At 49.2% G+C, this 27171-nt stretch overlaps 1 long non-coding RNA gene across 1 annotated transcript; it reads right to left on the bottom strand.

The window, feature by feature from the left end:
- Window positions 1–433: 433 nt before the first annotated feature.
- Window positions 434–20650, bottom strand: LOC135385905 (uncharacterized). The gene is made up of 3 exons (XR_010420533.1): window positions 20551–20650; window positions 18874–18909; window positions 434–614 (listed from the first exon to the last, which is right to left on the bottom strand). It is a non-coding gene; the product is annotated as an uncharacterized LOC135385905 (long non-coding RNA).
- Window positions 20651–27171: the final 6521 nt, after the last annotated feature.

The raw sequence follows: 27171 nt of genomic DNA, 5'->3' as shown, positions 1-27171 counted from the left end.
GTATCGGAAGTGGTAGCAGACGCTCAGGCCTGAGCGGTGTTGCTGACCGATGGTGGCCGACGTTACCTCGATCATGTGATCCAAGGTCCAAAGAGGAGGTCCCCTCCACGCACGTCACATAGTGACGCGCGTCCCACTGCGCATCACGTGTCTATCATGAAGGCGAAGGAGAGGAGCGTGTTTGGCGCACGGGAGATTCGGGGGGCTGTTGTAGGTGTCGCAAGTTCGCTGCGGTTGTACTGATTTTGGAAAAACCGTTTTTGTGCGCCTAACATTCCATACCGAACAAAACAGAAACCAAGTGCCTCTAGACTGTAAACGATGGTCAAATGAATCATGAATGTTCTGAAACTACTGTGTTCAGAAGTTGTATCATGGGTGCTCTTGGCCCTTGGATGATATCAACTAATTATAGTGCGAAATAATTTGAGATATAAGGCGTCTTGAAGCTTTGGTTTACAGCGGTGACTTTATTAATCAGGATAATAATGCAATACGCTTCACTATATCGTCGCGACATGCACACCTGTCAGCCTTGCAGTAGCCGAAGGCGTACGGGCCATGGATGTCGATGCACAGTTGGTGACACTTCACAGAATCGCAGAACATCACCGCTGGAATTAACGAGAGTTCGTTTAAAAGCGTCCGAAAGAAGTTTCGTATTGTCTGGCGTTCGTTATGTGCGTCATATAGGCACTACCAAAGAAAACAATTTCGAGACTATCATCACATGAGCGAACAATGCAGAAATCATACAAAACCTGTGCCAAACGCACGATTGAAGCATAGGCGTATCGAGAGGGGGCAAGGGGTGCCGCGCCCCCCCCCCACCCGGAGCTTTAAGGTAACTTGTGACAATTGCGCACTCGTTAGGCATAGGTCGTTAGGATTTTTCTCAGATGTCACAATATATGAACCTCGAACACCCGCGCAGTCCACAGTGTCCATCTCCAGGAAAAGAGGTGGAGGGATATGCATGCTTTACCCCTCCCGTGGAAAAAAGACTAGGAACGCTGATGGATGAAAGTGCTTCGTCTGACAAACCGTGTCCATGTTTGTACGAAGCTTCGAGAAACTTACTGGGAGTGTGCGCGTTAGTGTGCGTGCCTTCAGTTCTGGGGTGTAATAATTTCCGCATCAGTTACAAACATTGTGGCGATGCCCGTAAGCCATTGAATACAAGGAAAATGATTGGTTCTTGGACATTTGCAGGGCTCTAGATGTTTGTAATTGTTCACGCTAATACTAATTTTAGATATTTCCTTGTATCCTATGCAACATACCTGTCTTTGTGGAAAAACAGCTCCTTGTCTGAACGTAATGTATGAGTGTATAACCCAAATGCCACCGTACCAGCACTGGCCGAAACAGCTGCCATGTGCTGGTATGGCGACGTTTGAGTGATAAACTCATCTTCTTATACATGTGTTCTTGCTCGGCAGTGTCAAAATAACAAATAAAGTAGATACGAGTTGCGGGAAAATACACACTAAATAGTAGAATATTGCCGGTCGGTGCCTGGTGCTCGGCAGGCCGTAAGTCAGTCGATGCGGTGTTCCTACATAACATGTTGTATTCGAACGGTTGCCCTTCCAAAATTGCACGTGCACACGTCCGGAGGCACGTTTGGAGGCAGCTTAGAGGACTGGCAGGGATTCTGGGACCATTTCAGGACAACGATTCATGACTGTGCAAGCTTACCCAGGATTGAAAAACTTAAATATCTGCTGTCATACCTATCTGGTCCAGCCAAGCGCTCCATAGAGTGGATCAGTATATCAGAGGCCAACTATGGCATCGCAATCACAAGCATGATGACATTACTTCGCACCCACGTTGAAAGTCAAGAAGCCTGCAGGCTCGCACAACGTCGGGTCCAGCAACGCGAACAGTCTTCCGGTCTGCAACAGCGATCAGGACTTCCAAAGGCGCTATCTTTGACCGTACGGGCTACAAATCATTGGCCACAAAATTGCCCATGGTGCGACAGCACCACCCACACAATATAAGTTTGCCACGCTACGGTTCCCTCGTCTGAAAAGCGCAGACTCCTCCTGTCCAAATGCTGCTGCTTTTCCGTTGCTGCTGAATGCCGTTCGTACAGATCACCAACCTGTTCAGTTTGCGGGGGACATAATCTGACTTTGCTGGTGCGGATCCAACGCGGGTACTCCGACCGTTCATCCACACACACCGATAGACATCAAACATCGAACACACCTATCACGACGACAACGTGCATTCGACCCAGCACGAATGTCCTTTTGCAAACGGCTCAAGCTTGGGTCATTGGACCTACTGGCAATCACCTTGTTCGTGTTCTCTTTGACACAGGGAGTCACCCGACCGGTCCGTCCAGATCTAGCCAGAAAACTTGAATGCCCGATACTCGGAACAGAAGACATCACCGTATACACATTTGGCCACCGCGAAGCTCCTACAAGATACCGTTGCCACCGAGTAGCCGTGCGCCTAACAAGTCAGTGCGCGGATTTTTCTATTACGATAGAGGAGCTCGAAGTACTGGAAGTGTGCTCCGCTCTCGGTAGCATGTGCACCAGTCGAATCTCATGTCAGTCCTGCTCACATGTGGAAACTAGATACCATCCGTATCACCGATGCACCCTACGGTCTGAATTGTGCCAGAAATACAGGAATGGCGGATGACAAGAGTTCCATTCGATGCTTCTTCCAGTCCGTTTTTGCTCCCGGCAACACTGCGTCGTCATTTCGCCAGCATCACTGACAGATACCCCGCAGTGGCAGAATGACTACAGCGCTCGTTTTACGTTGACGACCTGATTGTCGGAGCCACATCCGAGGTTGACAGATTCGAGATGTATAGAGATGCAGTCTCCATTCTAACAGAAGCAGGCGTGGAGCGCAAACGGTCGTCGAACTCTTCCACCGGGATCAAACAGCTCCTGGAAGACTGAATCGCATACGATTGCGTATCAGCTGAGCCCACAGTGAAGGTTTTGGGATTGCTTTGGCGCCGTCCTACAGACTACATTACCTTCAATGTTGACAACGTCATCACGTATCTCTCGAACGGACGTATCACAAAGAGAACGGTGCTTCACGCGCTAGCTCGCATTTTCGATCTCTTCGGGTACATGACGCCATTTCCTATACGTGCTCGCTTGTTATTCCAATCTCTGCGGAGTCTAGGTCGGGGCAGGGCCGACTTGCTTGAGCCTCAGGAGGAAGCTGACTGGGCCGCATGGTGTTCGGTGGCCACTAGCGATGAAGCTCCCCAGTCACCATCTTAAAAATGAAGTTTCATTGCTTTAATAGTGTCCGCGTCCTTGGATGTAAAACGGGTGAGCGGAACGCAGCCTGGCAGTTCAGAAGGGACCGAGGATCCTGGTGTTCCTGACATTATATTCAGCTGTAGTATACTATGAACAAAGTTTATCAGCAATTCTGTCCATGGATTTAACAAGTCTAACAGCGATTACAAAGCTCGTCAGACATACGTTAGTTAATTTAGATTAGCAAAATTTAGTTTGTACGCTGAAGGGAAGATTGGAAATGCGACGTCTCGGGGGTGGGGGGGACGAAAAAAATTGAGGGGAAGGGCAACCGGTTTCTTTCCGCCTCTCTTCCTCTACGTCAAAAAATTGTCCAACAATTTCGAAGTTCTGGCGAAATATAATGCATACACGAGGTCAGACTTTCAATAAAACATATGCCTTTTTGAATTAAACCAAACAGAACCTATTCCACTTTTTATCTAGTCATCGTAAGTCTCCAGTTGTTCTTAATTCTTCCTAAAAAGAACTAAGACAGCCATTCTGCTATTTCAGCAAGTCAAAATGACAGGGATGTTGGCGAAAAAAATATGCTAAACAAATAACCATGAAATGATTTTCGCGAATTCCAAGTACTCTGCCGGAAACGGTTGTCATGATCCCTCGTTATCACACACGCATCGACTTCTAGCCGTATTCAATGAACCGGGGGCGCAGTTACACGCAAATAACAGCGGGGCGTGACTGCCGGATACATCCCTTCGAAGTGGGCTTACGTCATCAACGTCCAGTCCTCTCAGCCAATTGTGGACGACCTGGAGCACACATACCCCTGCTAGAAACTATCTCATTCAAAATCCTATGAAAATCTCATTGAACCTATTGGATATCATGTACACAAATCTCATTCAGTGACTGCGAGAATTCTCATCCCCAATAGATGAATTGAACAAACAAATGAATTGGGACAAATATTACATCGAAAATGGTGCAATATTCAATGAATCTTAATGAGAAATCACAGTAAGTGTTAATGAGTTGTAATGGGAAATCACAGTAAGTGTCAATAAAATGTAATGAGAAATCACAGTAAGCGTTAATGAGATACAATGAGAAATCACAGAAAGTGCTAATGAGATGTAATGAGAAGTGTTGGCTTCAAACCCATTGAATATCCCCGTCTTGTCTCATTGAACCAATGAGCCGCAATAGGATATTTTCTCATTGGAATGGTTCTCCATTTCGATTCGCCAGTAGGTTTTTGTGGTATAGTCACATTAGATGTGTAGAGCTTTCCATTGATTGTAAATGAATTCCCGCAAAAATGAATTAGACTCAGTGTGACTTTGATTATTTACTGGATCAATGCACTACATATTCCAGCTTGGCTGTAATATTCTTAGTTGCACTGTGCCTTCACAGATGCGCAATGTTTGGCTGGTAATACTGTCGTGCATCAGATAGTGAGAAACAGAAAATCTAAAAGATGTAATGAACATTTAGCAGTAGCTGAAGGCGCAATCTCCTTCACCCCTGCTCATTTTCCGCAGAGCGGCTCATGAAGCGCCACAATGCAGTGTAAACCGAACACTGCAGAAGTCACTGTACTGAAGCAAGAGGCAAACAAATTTGAATGTATCTTGGACGGAGCAAAGTATGAAGCATTATCCGAGCCCGGTCACGTCTTGACATGAATTGACAACTTATCTTATACATTTAATACCGATGGGGCACAAGTATTTAAATCAGCAAAAATCAACTTGGCCAATTCACGTGATGATCAATGAGCTGCCACAAGGCAGACGCACGATTTCAACTGTGGTAAAGGAAAGCCCGACATGAACACCTTCCTCGGACTCTGGATGCAAATGATATTTTCAGTGGTGTGACATGGAAGTCATGAAAGTCATGGAAGTCAGGAAGCGCTTGTTAAAAGCAGATGTATTTAACTATGCTGCTGTGTCGACTCCGTATCTCTGCCCCCATGCATAACGATGTCTCGTTTCACAGGTACTGCGGACGTAGTTGGCGCTACCATGACGGAGAGTACTATACCTCAGCCATGGACCCTATCACCACTAACCCCAAGAGAACTGCCTGATGAAGCAGCAGTGAAAGAGATGCAGCGATCATTAAAGGACAACCTCTAATGTCTGTCGCAGGGCATAATGAAGTGTTGCAGGGTAAACCAAGAGCTGTCGCATTGTACAGTCTGTTTTTGCAGCCTACTCAGGAACGCGGAGTTGTGTGCATAACTTTGCACACGTTTCGGTCTTGATTTAATTTATTATTTTGGTTTACTTATCATTATAATTATTATTCTTAGTTTGTTTATTTTATTATTTCATTAATATGTTTTATTGTATTTGAGCATAATTTAATATACACACGTTGTTCAATTAATCCCGACAGTTTTTTTTCGCTTTATATAAGCCCAGATTATCTTCACAGCCAGGGATCTAACACTATCTAGGGTACTCGCTGGAACATCCAATTTCCAAATCGAGTTGAGCATTGAACTATCCTGGTTTTCGAAAGGAAGTTGGATGGTTCCAGAATGGAAATTCAACCTGCACTGTCCCAGCGTGGAAACTGCCCCGGCAAGCCTAGTTCCAGCCTGGCATTGCTTTTCCAGACTGGTTCTACAGTAGATCGAGGCTGTTTTCTTTTTTTACGCTCATGCTTAAGTTTGCGTGTGAAATGGAGCTTCTCTATTGCAAGTCGTCAATGTCCTTCAATTTTTATTGATTGACTCACATTGCAAAAAAAGTGCGTTCAATTTTGGACCACTCGGTGCCCTATTTCAGTGGCCGCTACAAAGTACAAACACTTGTCTTAGATTATGCTGATCAACTGTTTCAGAACCATTTGTGCAACATGCTTTGAAAGTTTCGTCTGCACGGGTGCTTGGGAAAGGTGTAGAGCTCGAGACCGTTCACATATTCAAAAATGCAACGGCAGTATTGCTTTCATCATCCACCGCTTACAAGTGAATGATCGCCAAAGGGGTCGTGTACCATTCCACTACAGATTGTAATAAATGTCAGCCCAAGCAGCACGCCAATATTGGTCCAATATTGGACCCATATGGGCTGCCAAGATTGCCAATATTGGTCCAATATGGGCTGCCAATATTGGACAATTATGGGGAGCACAACCAGGCTCCATATATTGGACCAATATGGGCTGCCCATATTGGCAAGCCCATTTTGCGCCAATATTGCCAATATTTCTGTGATAACACCAACGGGGACTCCGTGTAATAATAAAGCATTATGCTGTATAATATTCACCACTGATATTACTTTTGTCTGATTTTCGCTTTTTTATTTCTGCGGATCTAATTCATCCACGTTCACAACGCTTCAAAAAAAACGAAAAAAATCAAAGAAACACAACATTGCCCAAACAAAAAAACAAAAAAAAACAGGTGCTACGGCCGCCTTGCTGAAGGACACAAGCGGTCCCACAGAACTGCCAATGCCAAAGATCCCGTGTGTGTATTGGCATCGAGGCGGAAGACCAGTCACTATAGGACTGGCTCCCATATAACTATCTCAACAAGCTAGGACTAAAACTAGAACTAGTGCAATGCCAACTCCTGCTTGTGAAATCACGTCACGTTAAGGATTGCTGTTCGTGCTTGTCGTCGCCATGCAACAGACCAAGACTGCGGAGAGTTGCGTACGGGATAACGGCACGAAGGAAAGTAACGCTTAGTAGTGAACAACGTACCTTCCATGCGTTTCTTCGAATAGCACAGACGAAGTTAGCCAGCGTCTTCCGAACTCCATAGCACCAAGGACTGCTCTCTCCCTCTGTAAAACTCTGCGAACACCCGCTCGAACGAGGCTTAGAACGTGTGACGGCCCCCGAGCGCGGCCGCCGTGTACTGCTATGCAGCCTGTATTGGCATCGGAGCGGAAGACCAGCCACACAGACTGGCTCCTTCTAACGTTTCACACGAACTAAACTAAGGCTACGTAGATGCCAACTCTAGAGCAATATGATCTCTAGATTAATATGTGTGCTGGACGTCACCATGCAACGAACGAATACTCGCGGAAAGCTGCGAACGTGACAACGGCACACTGTACTTGGCCACCTAAAAGTAAAGCACATACGTACCTCTATCATCTTCAAAGAGGACCGAAGATGTCTGCCACCGTCTTGCAAAGTGCACAGCTCCCAGCGCAGCTCTCTCTCTACGAAGAGCGCGACGAACCCCTGCTCGAACAAGATTTAGCACTTCTGCTACACTACGGATGCGGCCACCCTGTGCTGCAATGCAGCGAGAAATCCACACCTGGTAGTTAATCTCAACTGCCAGAAGGAGGAACTGTTTCCTATCGCGATGCGGGACGGGAGGCTGAAAGAGCCTTTGAATGACAGCCCACCGAATGCGTGATCTTTAGTAAGTATCTTTAGTAAGTATTTAATTATGAAGGTGCTAGTGTGTAGCACCTTCATAATTAAATAATTACTAAAGATAGCTTCGAACCCGCAACACTTCTTCACCACAACACCTGTTAGAGCGCTAAAACATGAATCTATCTTTCCCTCAACACTTCTCATTACTTCAATGAGAAATACTTGCGTTGCGTTTCATCGGGCACAAGGCACTGATGAAACGCATGTTCCGCATTTTCGTGACAAGCACAGAATGGACAGAAAGGAGTGGTGACTCCGTACCGAGCCAGACGGTCCCGAAGCGGTAACACGCCGTGTGCCAAGCGCCATTGCAGGCTAGCCCGACGTGCGTCGAACCAGCACGCGGTGACAAGACGCCAAGCAACCTGCCGGGGCACACCAAGGCCTACAGCCGCCGGAGGCATGGGAAGAAGCTCCAAGAGGGATTTGTACAGTCGCTTCACAGTCCACGTAGAAATGCGTTCACCTGGGTAGGACTCGCGCAGGCGCCGCATGGAGGAGGCATACTCCCTGAGGTGGGGTGCGACAAACTCAGATCGAGGCATACTCACCGAAAAAGCCGAAAAAACCTGACATCAGGACCCAGGAGGAACTGTAACAGATCATGGGCAGGGTGGCACGGCTCCATGAGCACATCAAAAATACCTTTAAGACCAAGGGCAAGACACTTGGTCTTCATATGTGGAACCCATAGGCCACCTAACTCCCGCTGCAAGCACATGCGGGCGCGTGACACCCATTCCACGCTGCCACCCCAGATGAAACGAAAAGCTGTGCGAGAAGCAGCTACCAAGATCTGACGAGGGGGAATAACGACACTGCCATGGTACCAGTACTTACTGAAAAACCATGAGGTGGCAAGATGGGCTCGACACGTGATAGGGAGCACCAAACCTCTGAGATCAGCAAGAACGGGGACACTGCGCTGGTGCACCCTCAGCCATGAGGACGGCGACAGTCCGCAACTATTAAAGTTATACCCTAGTATGCGAACATCGTCTTTAACAGGAATGCCAAAGGGCGCAGGGCACGAAGGAGTAGCATTAAGGAAGAGCAAAACACTCCTCGCCCGATTAATGCGCGCATTTGATACGTTGCCATAGGCATCTAGAACACCTAAGACAGCGGCAACACAAGCTTCATCTCTAAGTATTAGAGACAGGTCATCCGTGTACGCAAAAAGCGGAAGAGCTGTAGAGCCAGGTAGTTTGAGCATACGTGAAGGGAGGAAAGTTGCAAGAGACTCCAAAAGTGGACTAAAGACCATGGCGTAGAGAGCAAGAGACAAAGGGCAACCTTGCCGCACACAGGACTTTATTGGAAAACGGTCAGACAGAGCCCCATTTAGCCCAATCGTAGCTGAAGCTCCGGCGTACAGAGTTCTGACCCAGTCAATAACCGTAACAGGGTGTAGCGGTTCCAGCGCCATCGCCATACAGCGCCATCGCTATTCTAGCTATTCTCTCGCGCCGAGCCGTTCCCGGCACGATCTCCTCTCGAATAAATCACTTTCTTGAATATCACGCAACATGAAGGTTGTCCCGCCTGTTTCCTTCATTTGGTGACCCGAACGTGATATTCAATGGAATCTCAACCAGCACCTCCAAGCATCCCTCCCGGGCAGGACGTTCCATCACACGGTGATAGGGCTCATCAACCTGTACTGCACGCCCTGACCGTCAAGATTCCCCCGTTTTGGCCGGCTGACCCGGTCCTCTGGTTCGCCAACATTGAGGCACAATTCGCACTCCGCGGTATTACCGCCCAATTGACGAAATTCTATCACGTCGTTGGAGCGCTCGGGCCAAACGAGGCTGCTGAGGTGCGGGACATCATCACCGTCCCCCCACGGAGCGCCCATACGACGCCCTCAAAACAGCCTTGACCCGTCGTACCACAGCTTCTGGACAAGAGCGCCTCCGCCAGCTGCTCACTGCTGAAGTCCTGGGCGACAGGAGACCCTCCCAACTCCTCCGTCGCATGCAGCAACTCTTGGGCGATCGTGCTTCAGCTGTGGACGAATCGATTTTGCGCGAGCTGTTCTTGCAGCGACTTCCAAACACCGTGCGCATGATTCTCACGACGTCCTCCACTCTGTCCCTGGAAGCCTTGGCAGAGATGGCGGATAAGATCATGGATATTGCTCCACCAGCCATTTCTGCGGTCTCTTCATCCTCCGCCCCCGTTACGCCCACCTTGGCTGACTTTCAAGCTCTCCGTGACGAGGTAGCGCGACTCACTGCCATGATCTCCCCCTCGCTTCACCTTAGCCATCGTCCCCGAAGTCCCAGGCCCCGCAGCCCTCGCCGCGCCGGTCGTCGCCGCAGCCCCTTGCGCCCGCTCTCTGCTGACTCCACAGAGTGTTGGTATCACCAGAACTTCGGCGACAACGCCCGCCACTGTCAACCTCCTTGTTCCCGCTCGGGAAACGGGAGCGTCAGCAACTGACGGCGACCAGTCTCGCTGACGCAGTTACCAGTCGTCCACGTCTTTTCTTCATCACCGACCGCTGCTCCGGCACGCGGTTTCTAGTGGACACTGGCGCTGAGGTGTGCGTCATTCCAGCATCCGCTGACGACATTCGACGCCGCGCACCTCATAACACCCTGCAAGCCGTCAACGCAACACCTATCACCACGTTCGGCGAGAAACTCGTGACCCTGAATCTCGGGCCACGACGCGTTTTCCGTTGGGTTTTCATCCTCGCCAAGGTCCCCCACGCCATCCTGGGAGCTGACTTCTTGGCCCACTTCGGCCTACTTGTTGACATGAGCCGCCGCCGTTTGATAGACACCACCACTAACTTGTCTGTTCAGGGCGCCGTTGTTTCAACGCATACCATCGGACCAACCCTCCGGCGGCCGCCACCTCAAACCCCGTACGAGGCCGTTCTTCAAGACTTTCCGGCGCTTACTCAACCCCCTAACTGGAAGTTGCCGGTCCAGCACGACGTCGTGCATCACGTCGTGACCACCGGGCCGCCTGTGCATGTTCGCCCTCGCCGCTTGGCCCCGGAGAAGCTGAAAGTGGCCAGAGCAGAGTTCGAGCACATGCTCGACCTCGGCATCGTCCAACAATCCTCCAGTAACTGGTCTTCAGCTCTCCACATGGTCCCCAAGAAGACCGGGGATTGGCGGCCATGTGGAGACTACAGAGCCCTGAACCGTGTCACGGTGCCGGATCGGTACCCCATTCCTCATGTGCAAGATTTCACCGCTCATCTGCACGGCGCCAGACTCTTCTCGAAGGTCGACCTGGTACGTGCGTACCATCAGATACCGGTCGCGCCCGCGGATGTCGGCAAAACAGCAATCACCACGCCGTTCGGATTGTTTGAGTTTCTGCGGATACCGTTTGGCCTGCGAAACGCGGCACAAACTTTCCAGCGGTTCATCGACTCAGTCATCAGGGGCCTACCGTTTGTGTTTGCATACATCGACGATCTACTCATCGCAAGTTCTACGCCGCAGGAGCATGTCGAACATCTCCGTGCCCTTTTCGCCCGGCTCAACGACTTTGGCATCGTAATCAACGCCGCTAAGTCCGAATTCGGCGTAGAGCGGCTCGAATTCCTTGGCCACCTTATCACGAGCGCCGGTATCACCCCCCTACCAACCAAGGTTCAAGCCATCCGAGACTTTCCCCAACCGCCTTCGGCACGCAAGCTCCGGGAATTTCTCGGCCTTGTCAACTTTTATCGTCGGTTCATACCCGGCTGCGCATCAACTCTTCAGCCTTTAGAAGCATTACTCGCCTCAGCCAAGAGTCGCTCTGCCACCCTCGACTGGCCGCAGTCCGCCATCGACGCATTTGACAAGGTTAAGCTCGCCTTGGCGAACGCCACTCTTCTGGCGCATCCGGTACCCGACGCGCCCACTGTCCTCATGGTGGATGCTTCCGCCTCAGCCGTCGGCGCTGTCCTGCAGCAGCAAGTTTCGAACCAATGGCAGCCTCTGTCTTTCTTTTCGCGCAAGCTCAAGGACAGGGAGGTGCGCTATAGCACGTTTTCACGTGAACTCCTCGCAGTCTTCCTAGCCGTGAAACACTTTCGCCATTTTCTCGAGGGTCGGCCCTTCATCATCTACACCAATCACAAGCCGCTAACCTACGCCTTCGTGTCATCCGGCACCAACTACACCCCTCGAGAAATCCGCCAACTTTCATTCATTTCTGAATTCTCCACTGACATCCGATACATCAGCGGCACGGACAATACTGTAGCGGATACCCTCAGTCGTATCAGCGCCTTCTCACGAGACCGGCGTCTTGTCCCCGACAACCGTTTCTCCCTCGAAGGGTTGGCCAATCACCAGGCTGTAGACGAAGAATTGGCCACGCTCCGCGCGGATCCCAATTCGACGCTCCATTTTGAGGACCTCCTGCTTCCTGGAGCCACATCGACTATCGTTTGTGACACCTCTCTTGGCAACCCTCGGCCTTTCGTCCCGGTCACTCTCCGCCGGCAAGTTTTCGCCACCCTCCACGCGTTATCTCATCCGGGCATACGGGAAACGCAGAAGTTGATCGCCTCGCGATACGTCTGGCCTCGCATGCACGCCCAGATCAAACAGTGGACACGTTCCTGCTTGCACTGCCAACGGGCGAAAATACACCGCCACACTTCGGCACCTGTCGCAAGTTTCCTTCCGCCAGATCAGCGTTTTGACAAGGTACACGTCGACATCGTGGGCCCTTTACCGCCTTCGCAAGGGCACCGCTACGTGCTTACTGTCATTGACAGATTCACGAGATGGCCCGAGGCCGCACCTATTCCCGACATCACCGCCAGCACTGTCGCCGCTGCTTTCGTATCGACGTGGGTGTCCCGTTTCGGGGTCCCTTCCACCATGACTACCGACCGGGGACGGCAATTTGAATCGTCCATCTTTGCCGCCCTCACTGCGCTCCTTGGCACCCACCGCACTCGCACCACCGCCTACCACCCCGCGTCTAACGGCCTGGTGGAGCGGTTTCATCGTCACCTTAAAGCCGCCTTGCGAGCCCACTCCAACTCTTCAGCCTGGACTGAAGCCTTACCAGTTATCCTTCTCGGCCTGCGGTCGGTTTTCAAGTCCGACTTGGGCTGCACTACCGCGCAGCTGGTGTACGGCACGACCCTTCGCCTTCCTGGCGAGTTCTTCGCGCCTGCGTCCGCCACCACCGTTCCCGACCCCACAGACTATGTTTCTCGGCTGCGAGCCGTTTTCGCCGACCTGCGTCCGACGCCCCCGCGTCGCACCTCTGGCGCTAGGGTCTACGTTCATCGGGACCTGCTCACGTGCACGCACGTTTTTGTGCGTGTCGACGCCGTACGCAAGCCCCTTCAACCGCCCTACAACGGACCCTACCCCGTCATCAGCCGTACACCGAAGCACTTCATGCTCCGCATCAACGGGAAGGACGACCAAGTTTCTATTGATCGGCTCAAGCCGGCTTACACGGAAGCCTGCTCGCAGCTAGGCTACACCGTTTGTCAGCCCCAAGCGTCCGCAAGTCCCTGCCCTACAGCCTCCGTCCGCCAGCTTCCGCCCCGCCGCCACGTGTCCTGGGCGCCAGTACTCTGCACGCACCATTCATGGACTTCGCCCATTCACTAGGAGGGGGGCAACTGTAGCGGTTCCAGCGCCATCGCCATACAGCGCCATCGCTATTCTCTCGCGCCGAGCCGTTCCCGGCACGATCTCCTCTCGAATAAATCACTTTCTTGAATATCACGCAACATGAAGGTTGTCCCGCCTGTTTCCTTCAAGGGAAACCAAAAGCGTGCAGGACCAGGTACATATACCTGTGGTGCACCCTGTCGAAAGCCTTCTCTTGGTCAAAAGAGGCCAAAACTGCAGGTTGAATGCGACTATGAGCCCAATAAAGGGCATCACACAACGCAGAAGCGTGGAGCTGGAGGGACCGTCCGAGGACAGCGCAGGCCTGCCAAGGAGGAATAACAAGGCCCAAAACGGGAGAAATTCGCTACAATAGCCACACAATAGCGCGTTACAAATAATCTTATAGTCCGTATTCAATAGAGACACGGGCCTATAAGCGTTCCGATCGTGCCTGCGAGACTCGTCTTTGCAGAGCAAGATAACGCTGTCGCGCATGGAAGGACACAAGAGACCGCCCGCCAAGCAGCTATTGAAAAGGATAGTCAAACGACGGGCAGTGTGCCGGGCCTTGACTGCAGCCGAGTATTCAGCTCGCATAAAAGGCTCGGCACTGAGAGCAAAGTGCTCGCAGCGTCGTGTAGGGTCGCAAAATGTTCTCGAAAGAGCGACCTAATGCCATCGGGCTGCCCACAGCTCCCCAATGACACACTGAGGGCGGCGAGGAGCCTCAGGAGCCTTCATTGGGATCGCAGGGGGGGGGGGGGGGGGGTGATGTAGGGGGAAAGTGCGGTCAGCCTACTCTAAAGTGGCGGCTCGGTGCACCCAGGGGATGGAGAAGAGGGGAGGGTGAAAGAGGGAGGTTAGACATGATGGTGGCACAGGAGAGGGAGGGCGCGTGCTAACCCTCTTGCTCTCGGATTTGGGTCAGTCCTCCTCAGGTAACCGATGATGCGGCTGTAGAGTATGTACCACTGCGCCAATCTACAACGTTGCAAGCTCATTGGCCCAGACTGTGTGCGCGCTCCGATTGGTCGACAACGTTTTGAAATCGCATTTTGTACGCGCGCATGTGTGTGCAGCGTCCCGGCGGCCGTTTCAGCATAGTTTCGAAATAACTCGCATCGGTCGGCGCGGCGTCCGTCCTCTTGTGTTCCGTGTTTCGGTGATGTCAATCGGCAGAACAGTTTGTGATTCTACGCGTGTTGTGCTGTTCCTGGACACGACTATTATCCTGCGCACAGTCTATTAACTACGGAACTGGAATGCTTCGTGGGCTGGTGCGGTTGGAGCGTGAAGAACGCGTTCGGGCGCCGTCGGATTTTGAGGCCTGACAACAAACACAGGATTACGATTACGTGCCACACAAACGTCTTTTCTGCTCTGGAAACAACGAAAGAAGATGCTTATCATAAAATCGCCGGCAAGGCGTCCTCTTGTGTTCCGTGTTTCGTTGATGTCAATCGGCAGAACAGTTTGTAGAAGTGTTCGCTGGTTTATTCATGCGTCGATGTGATTCAACGTGTGTTGTGCTGTTCCTAGACACGACTATTATCCCACGAACAGTCTATCAACTCCGGAACTGGAATGCTTCGTGAGTTGGAGCGGTTGGAGAGTGAAGAACATGCGCGGGCGTGTTCGTTTTGCTTCAAGCTCGAACTTTGTTACAGTGCGTCAGCAACGCAGTGTACTTTGTATTCACAGTGCACCCATGTATCAGATCTTTGAATCAGTGCTTTGTGTCAAATAAATATTTCTTTTAGCCAAAAGAAGCTTCTGTTATCTTGAATATCGGGTAACGGCGGTAGGCGTGAAATCCGGTAGAAGTCGATGGTAGCCAGAACCGGTCGAATGGTCAGCCAAAGTTAAGGCTCCTGATTGGCCGACGGGCATTGCATAATTTCTACAACGTTGCACTGTCATTGGTCGTGTGCCCAGTGTTGTGTGAATTATCTCAAACTATGGGCTCTATGGGGAGCTGTTGGAGCCTGTTTGGGTAGTCCAAGAGACTACCCCCCACAGAAAACATGCGAACATCCCTCAGAACTCTTCATTGGGAAGCTCCCTCCCTGTACCACGGTAACCGCCAGAATTATTGGCGAAGTTACCCCATTCATTGGGATCGCAATATTCTGTGGACCAGCAATTTCCAACCCGCTCCGGGAATACAAAGCAGCGAAACACTTTCGTTGCGGTGACGGACACACGCCAGAGCAATTTACACTGCTTGCAGCAACTTGAAATCACCTAACTTTACAGAATAGCCATCCCTTCCTATCAAACCGATTGCCGATTGGCATTGGCATCGCGAAGGAAGATGGCGGCGACTTTCAAGACGTGGAATATTGGGGTGTCGAAATCTAGCGAACTTTACGTTGGGAATGCCAAGTACGTTGACTGTTTCGAACAATGTGTATCGTCTGCGGGAAGTTGTTGAATGTAACGATGTAGTGAATTGGGTATTTCACACGCTTCAACGTTCAATCTTGCCGTGCTGCTTGGGCATTTGTGCAACAGGGCTACGTACCCCGTTCAGTCAATATGGGGTGTACGCGTGCAATATGGGGCCCATATTCCCAAGATTTTGCCAATATTGGCTCAAAGTGGGCAATATGGGGCCCATATTGCCCATTTTCAGCCAATATGGGGAAAATCTTGGCGAAACGGGTCCCATATTGGACCCGTATCGCCAATGACCAGCCAATATGGGCCCAATATTGTGTGCTGCTTGGGAGAGGACAAACAACGAGATAGTTTGTCTGAACGGCGGGTCATATGCCGAGAATCTTCGCATTAGCTTTCGTCAAGAAAGTCAGGAAACGTTAAGTTCACTGACACTTTTGGAATACAACAGTGTTCGGAACAAACGTAACAGTATGCTATATTTCGCAGTGAATAAGAATACCTTCACCTGTAGTGTTGGCATGTAGACGTATGCGCATGACACTAAATAAGCAGTTTGTGGTCATCAAGTTGCCAAAGAAGATTGAATATGAGTGATGACTATACCGTTGTGAAAAACTGATTTTCCTTTCATGGTAAAATTTCTTTGATTGCATATATCATTCACGTTTTTAATTGTTGTTAGTAGTGCGACAATCTTGACATAACCATTGACGTCTTTTCTAGCATTTTCTTCTTTTTTTTTCAGAGATAACGTAAGCTATAAACATCAATCTTTCTTACACGATGTCATGTATCATGTTTTTGAGATTTTCTTGTTTGGAGTATACTTACAGCTGTCACATACAAGCGTACATTATTTGATATGCTTTGCTATATATTGTTTACACAAGTCTGTTCACCACTTGCAAACACAATGTGCACAACTATGCATCGGTAGAGAACATACTTCACTTGAGGCACTCCTGCGTATTGCTATATTCATGCTCCTGGGGCATGCTCCTGGGGCAAAGAAGAATATTCTCTTTCACTCTCGTCCAGTGCAAAAAAAAAAAAAATATATGGATTTAAATGTAAGCAATTTAAAACTCGTCAGTTGCGTAGTTTGTGCCAATGGTAGTGTCTAGGACGCTTCAAACACGTTTCGAATAGAAGGTATTTTAAATTAGAATGATTGACTTCTGTATTCAGTGCTCACCAACTTGCTCTATCCCTCGAATGTGTCTTTCATGCTTTTCATCATTTCATCTATGCATGGAGCAGTCCTATCTGCCCAACATCTTTGCGAACATTAATTCAATTGACACAGTGATCATGATGGTTCGATGCTAGACCAATTGCCCAATTCGTTCTTCTTCTGTGAAGGGGATCTTCATTGCACGACACGTCGGTTCAGATTGCTCCAATTGGAAATCATTGTTTCTCATTGGCACCTAGTGAACTAATTACTTGATTTGGTTCTTGATTTCCTGTGAATCTTCTTCACCACAACACCTGTTAGAGGGCTAAAACATTAAGCTATCTTTCCCTCAACACTTCTCATTACTTCAATGAGAAATACTTGCGTTATTCACATTAAATAAATTGTGGTGGTGGTGGTGGGTGGTGAAAGGGCTCGCCGTTGTCGGCCTCACAGAGGTGGGCAACGTCACGACAGTGTCGCAGGTCTCATTGAAAGTCATTGGTTCTCATTGAACAAATTAGCTCCCGGTTCCCTGGAAGACTCCTTCACCACAACATGTGTTCGTGCGCTCAAACATAAAGTCAGCTTTCCCGCAACACTTCTGATTACTTCAATATTACTTCAATTAGAAATACCTGCGTTATTCACATTAAATGAATTGGGTGTCTCAGTTGTCATTGAAAGTCATTGTTTCTCATTGGACCAATTAGCTCCCGGTTTCCTGGAAGACTCCTTCACCACAACATCTGTTCGAGCGCTCAAACATAAAGTCAGCTTTCCCGCAACACTTCTCATTACTTCGATGAGAAATACTTGCTATATTCACATTAAATGAATTAGATGCATAAATTCTCATTGAAACTCATTGAAATTGGTGCGGTCGCTGAATGAGATCCAGTCTGCTTTTTCCAGCAGGGCCGCGGGACCACGTGGGTGCATGGTTTCGGGTTGGACAGCAACGACGTCGTATACCTGCCGTCGAAATCAGTAGAAATATGGCGAAACGCAAATTGTCAGAGATTATGCGACGCACACAGCGTCAATCGTTTCGTTACGCAGCAGCTCCCAAAAGGCCACCGTCAGACACATTTTCTGACGAAGAAGCAGCTCAGAGAGGGAAACGCGCTCCGGAATCAACGGCTATGCATTGCATTTCTGGTAGGATTTTGTCTCAACGATTAGCTACGATCTAGCTCCAGGTTCAGTTAAAACATATTTCATGGTGAAGTTTGCAAGCTTGCTTGCAAATTTTACAATTTGCTCTCAAAAGATCATCCGTGAATCGGCAACATCCTCTGTGTATGATGTCACGGCCAGTTCGCCTCCCGGGCGAGTCGTAGCAGCCGCCGTTCACGGCAGTGGTTAATATCGAATTTTTTTGGGACATTTGAACGATTTTCAACTTCGTATTTTCGTATTTCACAGGGTGAATGCTTTAGTACAGAGGAACAAATTCAAAATGATCGTAGGCGTGTCAAATATCCTTTCATGGTCCAAATATCCTTTCATGGTCCCTTTAAGTTTTAACAAAACTGTATAAGTCTTGTTACACCATCAGTTGTTCTGTAATGTTCGTTAAGAAATCGTCGGCGTCACTAATAAGTCGTACAAAAGTCAAAACTTCGTTTTCTTCCTGTTTCTAAACAAATAAAAAGAAAAACACGACAAATCCAGTTTTTTTTTTCTCTCTCTCTCTCTCTCCAGACGGAAGACAACATATCGTCACTTCCTTTTAGCCCTTTGTTGTATTGTGTTCCACTGACGTTGGGAGTATCGTTTGCAGAGTGCTCGAGTTGTGCTTTCTGTCCACATGCGCATCGTTTCATATGATCCGTTCGTAATTGCTCTCTATTATTATTATTGCCAGCGGTAGTTAGCGTAAACTTCTGCACATGCAGAATATAGTCATTCTGTATCTAAACGTAAGAAATACGCTAAGGGTCGCAAGCAACCACTCTGTTGTCTGAAGCATGCAGCAAGAAATAGAGAAGCAGGGACTTACGAAGGCGTGCGTGACATCTCTGGACATAGGTCACCGCTACATCAACAAATAATTTCGTTGTCATTAAATTCTGCGAATTCGACGTCTGTTACAAAACGAAATCGAAACACGTGACAGACGTTTGCCCTTTCGCCATTTGTAGTTCAAAGTCATTGAATACTCGGGATCTTCACTCCACGAACTTTCAAGTTGCGAACTGTCTTGTCGTAAGCAACGTAAGGAAAGGAAAAGAAGACATCGAGGGTTAACTAAGGAGGCAACACTATTTATATCTTACAGAACATAGCATTCACATGAAAAAAAAAGAAGAAAGAAACTGCGCAATATTCAGCCTTGGAAAATTATATTACACTGCAGTGGGCGGGGCGCAATTGTTGCCGCTGAATTTTATAAACGGAACTGATGCATTTCACGCCATAACTGTATAATTGCTCTTGAGGTCCATTCAACGGTGATGGTTTCCACATGGGATAGCAATTGATCACTCGAGAGTGTCACATACCTGCCTTCTCATTTACCTACTAATTAGAGGTGGCAATCCCATCACCGGAAAAGTTCGACTTCAAGTTTCGTTTGTGAATGAATACTATGCTATCGTCTATAATCACATACCAATGGTACCCAGCCTCGCCGGCCATCCCCGCCGCAACCCTCTTTCGCGACGACTAAAATAGCCGGTTAGTGAACGTACGTACGCAGCAGTGTATGTAGCATGTCACGAAATAAAGAAGTTTATTCTCTGTGGGAGTTATGCCTACATCGGGTACGTGATACGCATATTACGAGGTATTTCTATTTGGCTTATGCTCACACCGGCCTGCGCGGATCGGTTGCTACACATCCGCGTTCTGACGTATGATTATGGGTTCGAACAGTGATTCACCTTTTTCACATACGCGTCGTACGCTCGCTAGCGGCTGTCCAGCGAGCTACCCTCGGCCCGCACCAAAACAAACCAACGTGGGTGGCACAAAGAACCAAAAACCGGTCCCGAGTAGGACCGACGAGCTCGCGCCGTTCGTACGGTGTCCCCGCTCCTCTCCAGTTCTGTCGTCCCGATCCAGCGCCATCTATTGAACACGGCGCCGGTCACGCGCACCTCGAGCGGCGCACTCAAGGTCATGCGCACGCGCATAATCACTGGTGAAAAAGGCCCATTTGGGGGCAGGTTACAAGCTACAAGCAGTTCAGGCGCGTCGTCTTCCGTGATGCGGCAAGTATTCTGTGCCAGGATTGGAGTCGCTGATGATCATAGTTGTCTCAAGACGGAAAACCAGGAATTGTCAACTTAACCTCACCTGGGACAATACTGATTCGGACTGGGGAATACAAGTACGATGAGGTTACCGATGCATAAGTTTATAATTTCAGTGTACTAATCCCACAGATGTGAGACAAATTACACAGATGCGCGCATCGAAGCTGCGCCGCACCTTAGATGCATCATGCGCTGGGACAGACCATGCGCGTCATAATTAAAAAGTAAGATCAAACAAAAATTACGCTATCTTTCTCAGTTCGCACTGGTTTTTCTTTCCTTCCGCACAAGACAGTTCACTCCTGGAACAATCATGCAAAAGAGTTTTCGCATTCGTCTCTTATTTTGCCTTCAGATACGACAAATGCTGAATGAATGCCTGAATCCCTGAATCACCTCTATCCACCAGGAATACTTACATAAAAATACCGCAAAAAGGAAAGCTGCAGTTTTCATAGCGCACGTAGCCGCCTGGTTCGTATATTTCCCGATCCTTGCACCGACGCGATCCAGAATAGTCCGGAACAGTCTTGTCAATAACACGTTTAAAATGTCTCGTGAAACAGATGCACACATTCATTCTCTATACAGCGAAATTGCTCTCGGCTGAGTTATTGCCCGTTTGAGGTTCGTTTCAGTCACGGTCGCGCGTTTAACAGCCGACTCACGGTTTCATCGTGTACATCGCAAGTCATTAGCGCACCTTCATAATTGCGTTTAATTTCCATATGCACTGCAAGGTCTGTTCCAAAAATGAAACAGTTAGGAGAGTCTTTGCGAAAGTGCAATATACGCCCACTGATTAGAGAGTTTTAGTTGCGGCGTCCCAGTAAACAGTAGACGTCCCAGGGACGTCCATGGAGTATTGAAATATGGATATTAGAATTGATACTATATGGATAGTAGAGCAGCAGTCTCTGTTTGAAATATCGGCCACTTCACGCCTGAGGCATTTGCTTCACTACCTTCTCGCTAGATTTTCCACTTTTCGCTATTGATGTGCTATGCACGTCACATTTGCCAATGAATCGTCGTGTTCACAATGCAATGCGTTGTTGACAAACGTGTGCGGCTGGTGCTGTTGATGGGAGAGTCGCGTGCGCCCATTTCGCCAAGATCACCCAGAGAGAAATTAGACGAGGCTCTCCACTCCCACCTCACGAGCTGATTTTCTCGTGCCACTTACCGCTGTCAGTTATGGCCGTAGCCGGTAGGGGCGCTACGCAACACAGGCGGATTTACACGCGGTGTAGTGTGTGCGGATATGTGTCTTGTTCTGTTTGCGGCATTTGAGTTATTCCTTTCATTGTAGAATGCTGTAAGCACGTGGAATGGGCTACAAGTGTTTTGTGCGCGATCGTAATTCGAGGTTTGAGAGCCGTGAGGAAGACATTGATGCTGAAGGATAGGTCAGAATGGGTAAGTTGAAGTCAGCGGTGATGGGAAACGAAACCTCGAGCGCACATGATGTACTATAGTTGTATCCAGCGTGATGATGACTACGCCGTAGTGAATGAAGGCTACGTGGCCCTAGATGTGATGTAGTGTGTAGCACCGAGGTAGGGGAATGGAACGATGGACGTATGGATGCCACTAGACACAACGGGCAGGAGGCGGATATACTGGAAGCCGTGGAGGGGCGGTCGGCGTCGAGGAAGCGGTCGACGGCCTGAGATCCAAGAGAGGAGGATTTGGAGGTGCGGCGGCGGTCGGCGCCCGTGGACACGTTGTCAGGGCCTCGGGGAAGAGTAAGGCAGACATACTTCACGCGCTGACCTGGAACCAGATAGGGCACACCGTCGACTTGCAGAAGGGGGGCGCGGATGCCGTACCGCCGCACAAGAACATGCAGAGGTCATGTCTGGGCACCACAAGGCACAACGTGGGGACGCAAAGGCGCAGGGCTTGATGTCCGTAATGGTTTGGAGCGGAAGCGGTACAAGTAGGAAGACGGGTCCGGCACAGCATCTGGCGGGACAGGGGAGAAGAACATGCAAGGGAGCCGCAGGGGTAAGCCGTAGACGAGTTCTGCTGGAGAGCAGCAAAGGTCCTGTTTGAAGGCATTGCCAATGCTGAGAAGCACGACTGGCAATCGGTCTGTCCAGGATATAGCGGGACCGACGACACGCAAAGTATTCTTTAGTTGGAGGCGCTGGACAATGCCCCACTCTTTGAAAAATGGTTGTCTTTTTATTCCTTTTTGTGTGGTAATGGCCTGTCACAAACGTTAGTCCAGAAATGTGTGAAGTTTAATCCCTTTAGCAAGGTGGTACTGTTCTGCCCGGGGCGTGGGTCCTAGCTTTACCGCCCTGGGTGTCAAATACATACCCTTCAAGTGCACAAATGGACCGTCCGAAGGCCTACAGCGCTTGAGCTGTGACGAGTACGACTTCCTCGAAATATGCTACTAGTGTATCTTTTGTTGCTCTTCTTTTGTGTTGTTCTGCTCTTTTTGTACGTTTTTAGCGTGATACATCCATACCAAATTCATGATTATTTTTGCAAATTTCTATCTATATGGCTGTCCTAATTACTCAGTGAAAATTCGGTTTACGGGTTATTACGAATTATAAAACGCGAAATTAAGAAATTAGCTTTATTGACCGATCACCAGGGGAAAGACGCAGACAATAATTAACCGAGCTTACAAACATTTCGCACAAGGCCGCACGCGCAACGCCACAGGTGTTAGGCCGAAAGGTCGTGCAGACTACCGCTACATAATCACAAATGTGTGTGTATGTCATCAAGTAAAGAAACTGTGTGGATCACAAACCTGGCAGCAATTTGCCGGAGAACAGACACTCTTATAATACAGTGCGACTTCGCAAATTCTGATGTCCTCTTCGTTGGACAAGCGACTTTGCAAGTGACGGTTCGGAGATTTCCGCGTCGTAGTAACGGAAAATATGCCGCCACAAGTGACAACATTTCGGATTAAAATACAACCGTATTGCTGATTACTTAAATTACACCTGAAATACGTTGATACCGTCTCTTCGAGAAATGATCGTTACGTCATATAATACACTGCTGTACCGTGGGTGGTAAATGGGCTCAGTTACCACCCTGCGTATGTTGTCGACCGAAAGATGGCACCGCGGTCGAGGAGGTAAACAGTGCCGTTATACCTTTCCGCAAGAATGTGTTGCAGCGGGGTGGTAAGAGAGGCATTTACCACCTTTCCAACTTTTTTTTTTCTTTCTAGAAGGAACACCGAACCGGGCTATCCAATCGGTTAAAAGGGCAGTGGCGACGATCTCCGCAGAGATGTCGGCGAGCAGAATTACCTCCGGCCATAGGGTGAACCGGTCGATGCAGGATATAGCAGGTAACGATTTCCCTTGGCAAGTAGTAGAGTGCCTACCACGCCGATGTGTATGTGGTCAAAGTGCGCGTCTAGAGCCATGAACCATGCAGGTAGAGCATACGGTATGGCGATGGGTCTTCGAACGCTGTGAGGATTGGCAGGACCGGACCGCGGGTGGTGTACCGAGGCGGGGTTGTTGGTAACAGTGCATAGTGACTCCACAGCAGCAAGCAAAATAAAGGACGAAGGAAGAGCCACATGGGACGATTGCTGACTCTCTCAACTGACATTTTTTCCTTCACATACAAAATTTAAATACAGACGGTAAACGAGCTTCTGCAATGAAAGGACGATAGGATGGGCGAGGCTGGATGTGCCGGTACAGACGTCGTACCCTAGGGAGGCGGTAGACGTTTGCAGGGTAACGACCGTGCTCTACAAAGTCTTCTTTATGCACCATCGGATCCCGTTTCGCCTCAAGCCCAGCAAGGACCGGTTGCGTCTACTATTGCAGCGCCGCTTCCAGCGGATAGGCTGCGTCTACTAAGGCAGCGCCGCTGCCAGCGCTGTCCAGCGCAGGCAGCAGGTCGGGAGCCGCTGAGCGCGCTGCTGCTGGCTGTGTGACGTCACGATAGCAGACGACATCGCCCGCTGCGTAGTTTGAACATGGCGTCCACATCGACTGCTGGGCTCATCACCGTCACAGTGGCTACCCGACGCCAACATGCAACCTATACGGGTCGTGGATACATGAACTAACCTCAAACGATGTTGGTGACATTCTAAAATCGGTCTGGAAGCGGTAGGGTTTGAACCGAGATACGCTTTCGGCGAGACTAACCTGAAGGCGGCTCTCGTGCATGGCCTCGGATTCTTTGTCTGTTTGCTTTTTTGTAGTAAGGACGGAAAGCGCGCCAGTTATACACAGCTCTTCATCTGTCTCGGAGGCTTCGGAAATAAAAACATCCAGTAATCGACTGCGCGGTACCATCGTGGATCTCGTCGTCTGCTCGTTGGCCGCCATTTTCAGCAAAACCAGCGAGCTTGTCTACTAAACCAGCGCCTGCTGTCGCTAGCGCTGCCCCCTACCGGTGCTGTCGGCGCTTTTTTGGTAGACGCAGCCCTAGTTTCCGTCTACTACAGCAGCGCGCTTGTTTGGTGGACAACCTGCTATACGACAGCGCCGCTGCTCCCGCTGAGCAGCGCGGGCAGCAGGTTGGGAGGTGATGCGCGCTTGTACTAGCAGAGAGCACCCAAACAACACTATGTACAAATGAAGAGAATAAACCGAATGCTGAGTACTTCGGCTCATCACTTTCAGGAGAAATAAGCACTCCGCAAACCGAGACTCTACCGACTCTTGATGCACCGCCCGTTGTAGACACTGCAACCTACGACACTTGTGTTGCCGACATTACCGAAGGTGCAACTGTTCCATATGTTTCCCACCTACACCTTGAACAACAAGAAAAATTGAAGCAAATCCTAAAGAAGAACAAACAAGCCTTCACAAGTGGGAATTCCGACATTGGCAGTGTCTCTGATGTGGAACATTCAATTCAACTAACAGACGATATACCAATAAGGTCAGCACCCTACCGCTGTTCATGGAGTGACCGCAAATTTATGAAGGAGGAAGTAACACAATGGCTCTCGAAAGGAATTGTGTCTCATTCACACTCTCAATATGCTTCGCCTTGTATTGTTGTGCATCAGCCCCACCATCTCACGACACCTTTGCGTTTATGTAACGACTTCAGAAAGCTAAACGCAAAAACCATCAAGCATCCCTATCCCATGCTTCGCATTGATGATGTCCTTGACCAATTAGCACCGTCCAATTATTTTACAAAAATGGACATCAAAAAGGGATTTTTCAACATACCTAACAACAACAACAACTTTATTTTCGGTCTTGGAGAGTGGGGAGTTTCATCGCAACAGGCGATACTCTACCCCAGTGCTTGGTGGAATGGGGGGAATAAAATAACGAGCCCCTTTACAATAACGATCGAAGTCCGATGGTGTCCAGAAATGTCAGAAGAGCTTTGAGCGCAGAGCGTTGCTGGGCTGGATTGGGCCAGGGACCAAGCAATTTCGGTAGGGAGAAAGGGCCAGAGTCCAGCTGACGAAGAGACTCGGAGAGTGTGATTCGGGAAGGTTCGTAGTGAGGGCAATGAAGAAGAATGTGCTCCAGATCCTCAAGAGCACCACAGTGGCAACAGGTGGGAGAATCAATTTGTCTCAAGCGGTAACGCCACTGAGCTGTAAAGGCCACATCGAGGCGCATGCGGTGGATTAATGCAGCATCCTGACGAGATGTGTTTCGTGGCATGCGGAAAGCGAGCATGGGATCAACTCTGTTCAACATAGAGGGGGGAAGAATGTCGGTTGTCCGTTGGCGGGAAGCCAGGGGTGTCACTAGACGTCGCAGAATTGAACGGCGGTCTCCTCTGAGCAGAACAATACGGGTCCGGTTCCGAGACGAGAGTGCTGCTTCTGCGGCGCTGTCGGCCTGCTCGTTCCCCACGACACCACATACCTACATACCTATTCGCAAAGAGGACCGGCACAAGACTGCATTCGTCACGCAGGATGAGCACTTTCAGTACAACAGAATGAGTTTCAGCTTGTGCAACGCTCCAGCTACAATGCAAGCTGCCATGGAAAAATACTTCGAGGAGTTCAAATGGTCAGAAGAACTTGTACTCTACATGGACGACATATGCATCCACACTGTTGACGCAGAGAGAAACATTGAAGTTGTCGATCTTGTCCTTAAGCGATTGATTCAAGTAGGCCTTAAAGTCGACATAAAAAAATCGAATTTCTCAAGACAGAGATATCTTTCCTCGGGAGGATCGTTTCTAACAACGGCGTAACCCCAGACCCTTCCAGAACAGCAGACATCGACAAATACACATCCTTCAAGAACGCCAAAGAAGTTCGATCATTCCTTGGATTAGCCGGGTACTACAGGAAGTACATAAAAGGATTTGCAGAAGTTGCAAAACCACTCACTGAACTCACCAAAGTAAGTGTGAAATTCCAATGGACTGAACAATGCCAGCGCTCCTTAGACACACTAAAATCCTGCATCAAGAATCCACCAATACTAGCGTTCTTCGACCCATTCAAAGAAACAATCCTCTATGTTGACGCTTCCTGTGACGCTTTCGGCGCGGTACCGGTGCGCTTGCGGTGACGGCACTTTGCCAGAAACACGGATCCAATGAACGACCCGTGGCATTTGCCAGCAGACTCGTTCCTGCACAGGACAGAGTACGTCATGCGAACGAGCTAGAATCACTGGCCATACACTGGGCTATAACTGAACGTTTCCGACTTTATTTACAGGGTCTCCCGAGCTTCACTATATACACAGATAACTGGACTGCAATGCACTTAGCCTCTAAAGCAACCGTTTCTCGACGATTTGCAAGAGTTGCACTGGACCTCGGCGACTTCAACTTCACTATCAAGCACAAGAAAGGAAAACAAAATGTAGTAGCCGATGCCTTGTCAAGGCTTCCGGGAAGCATCGTTGCCCTTGTCACCGTGCGCGCTGAGAACTTCAAACTCAAAAACGCTCAGCTTTAAGACCCGGAATCGGCACTCATCATGGAAACCCTCAGAAAACCACAGACATCCCTCACAAGGAGCGACAACAGGATCGTTAAAGACTATGTCCTAGAAGAAGAAATACTGATACGCGTACTTCGGAACAAAG

This window comes from Ornithodoros turicata, chromosome 2, assembly GCF_037126465.1.
Source record: "Ornithodoros turicata isolate Travis chromosome 2, ASM3712646v1, whole genome shotgun sequence".
NCBI classification, from domain to species: domain Eukaryota; kingdom Metazoa; phylum Arthropoda; class Arachnida; order Ixodida; family Argasidae; genus Ornithodoros; species Ornithodoros turicata.
The sequence above is the reverse complement of the archived record's forward strand: the minus strand, read 5'-3'. Positions and strand labels throughout refer to the sequence as shown.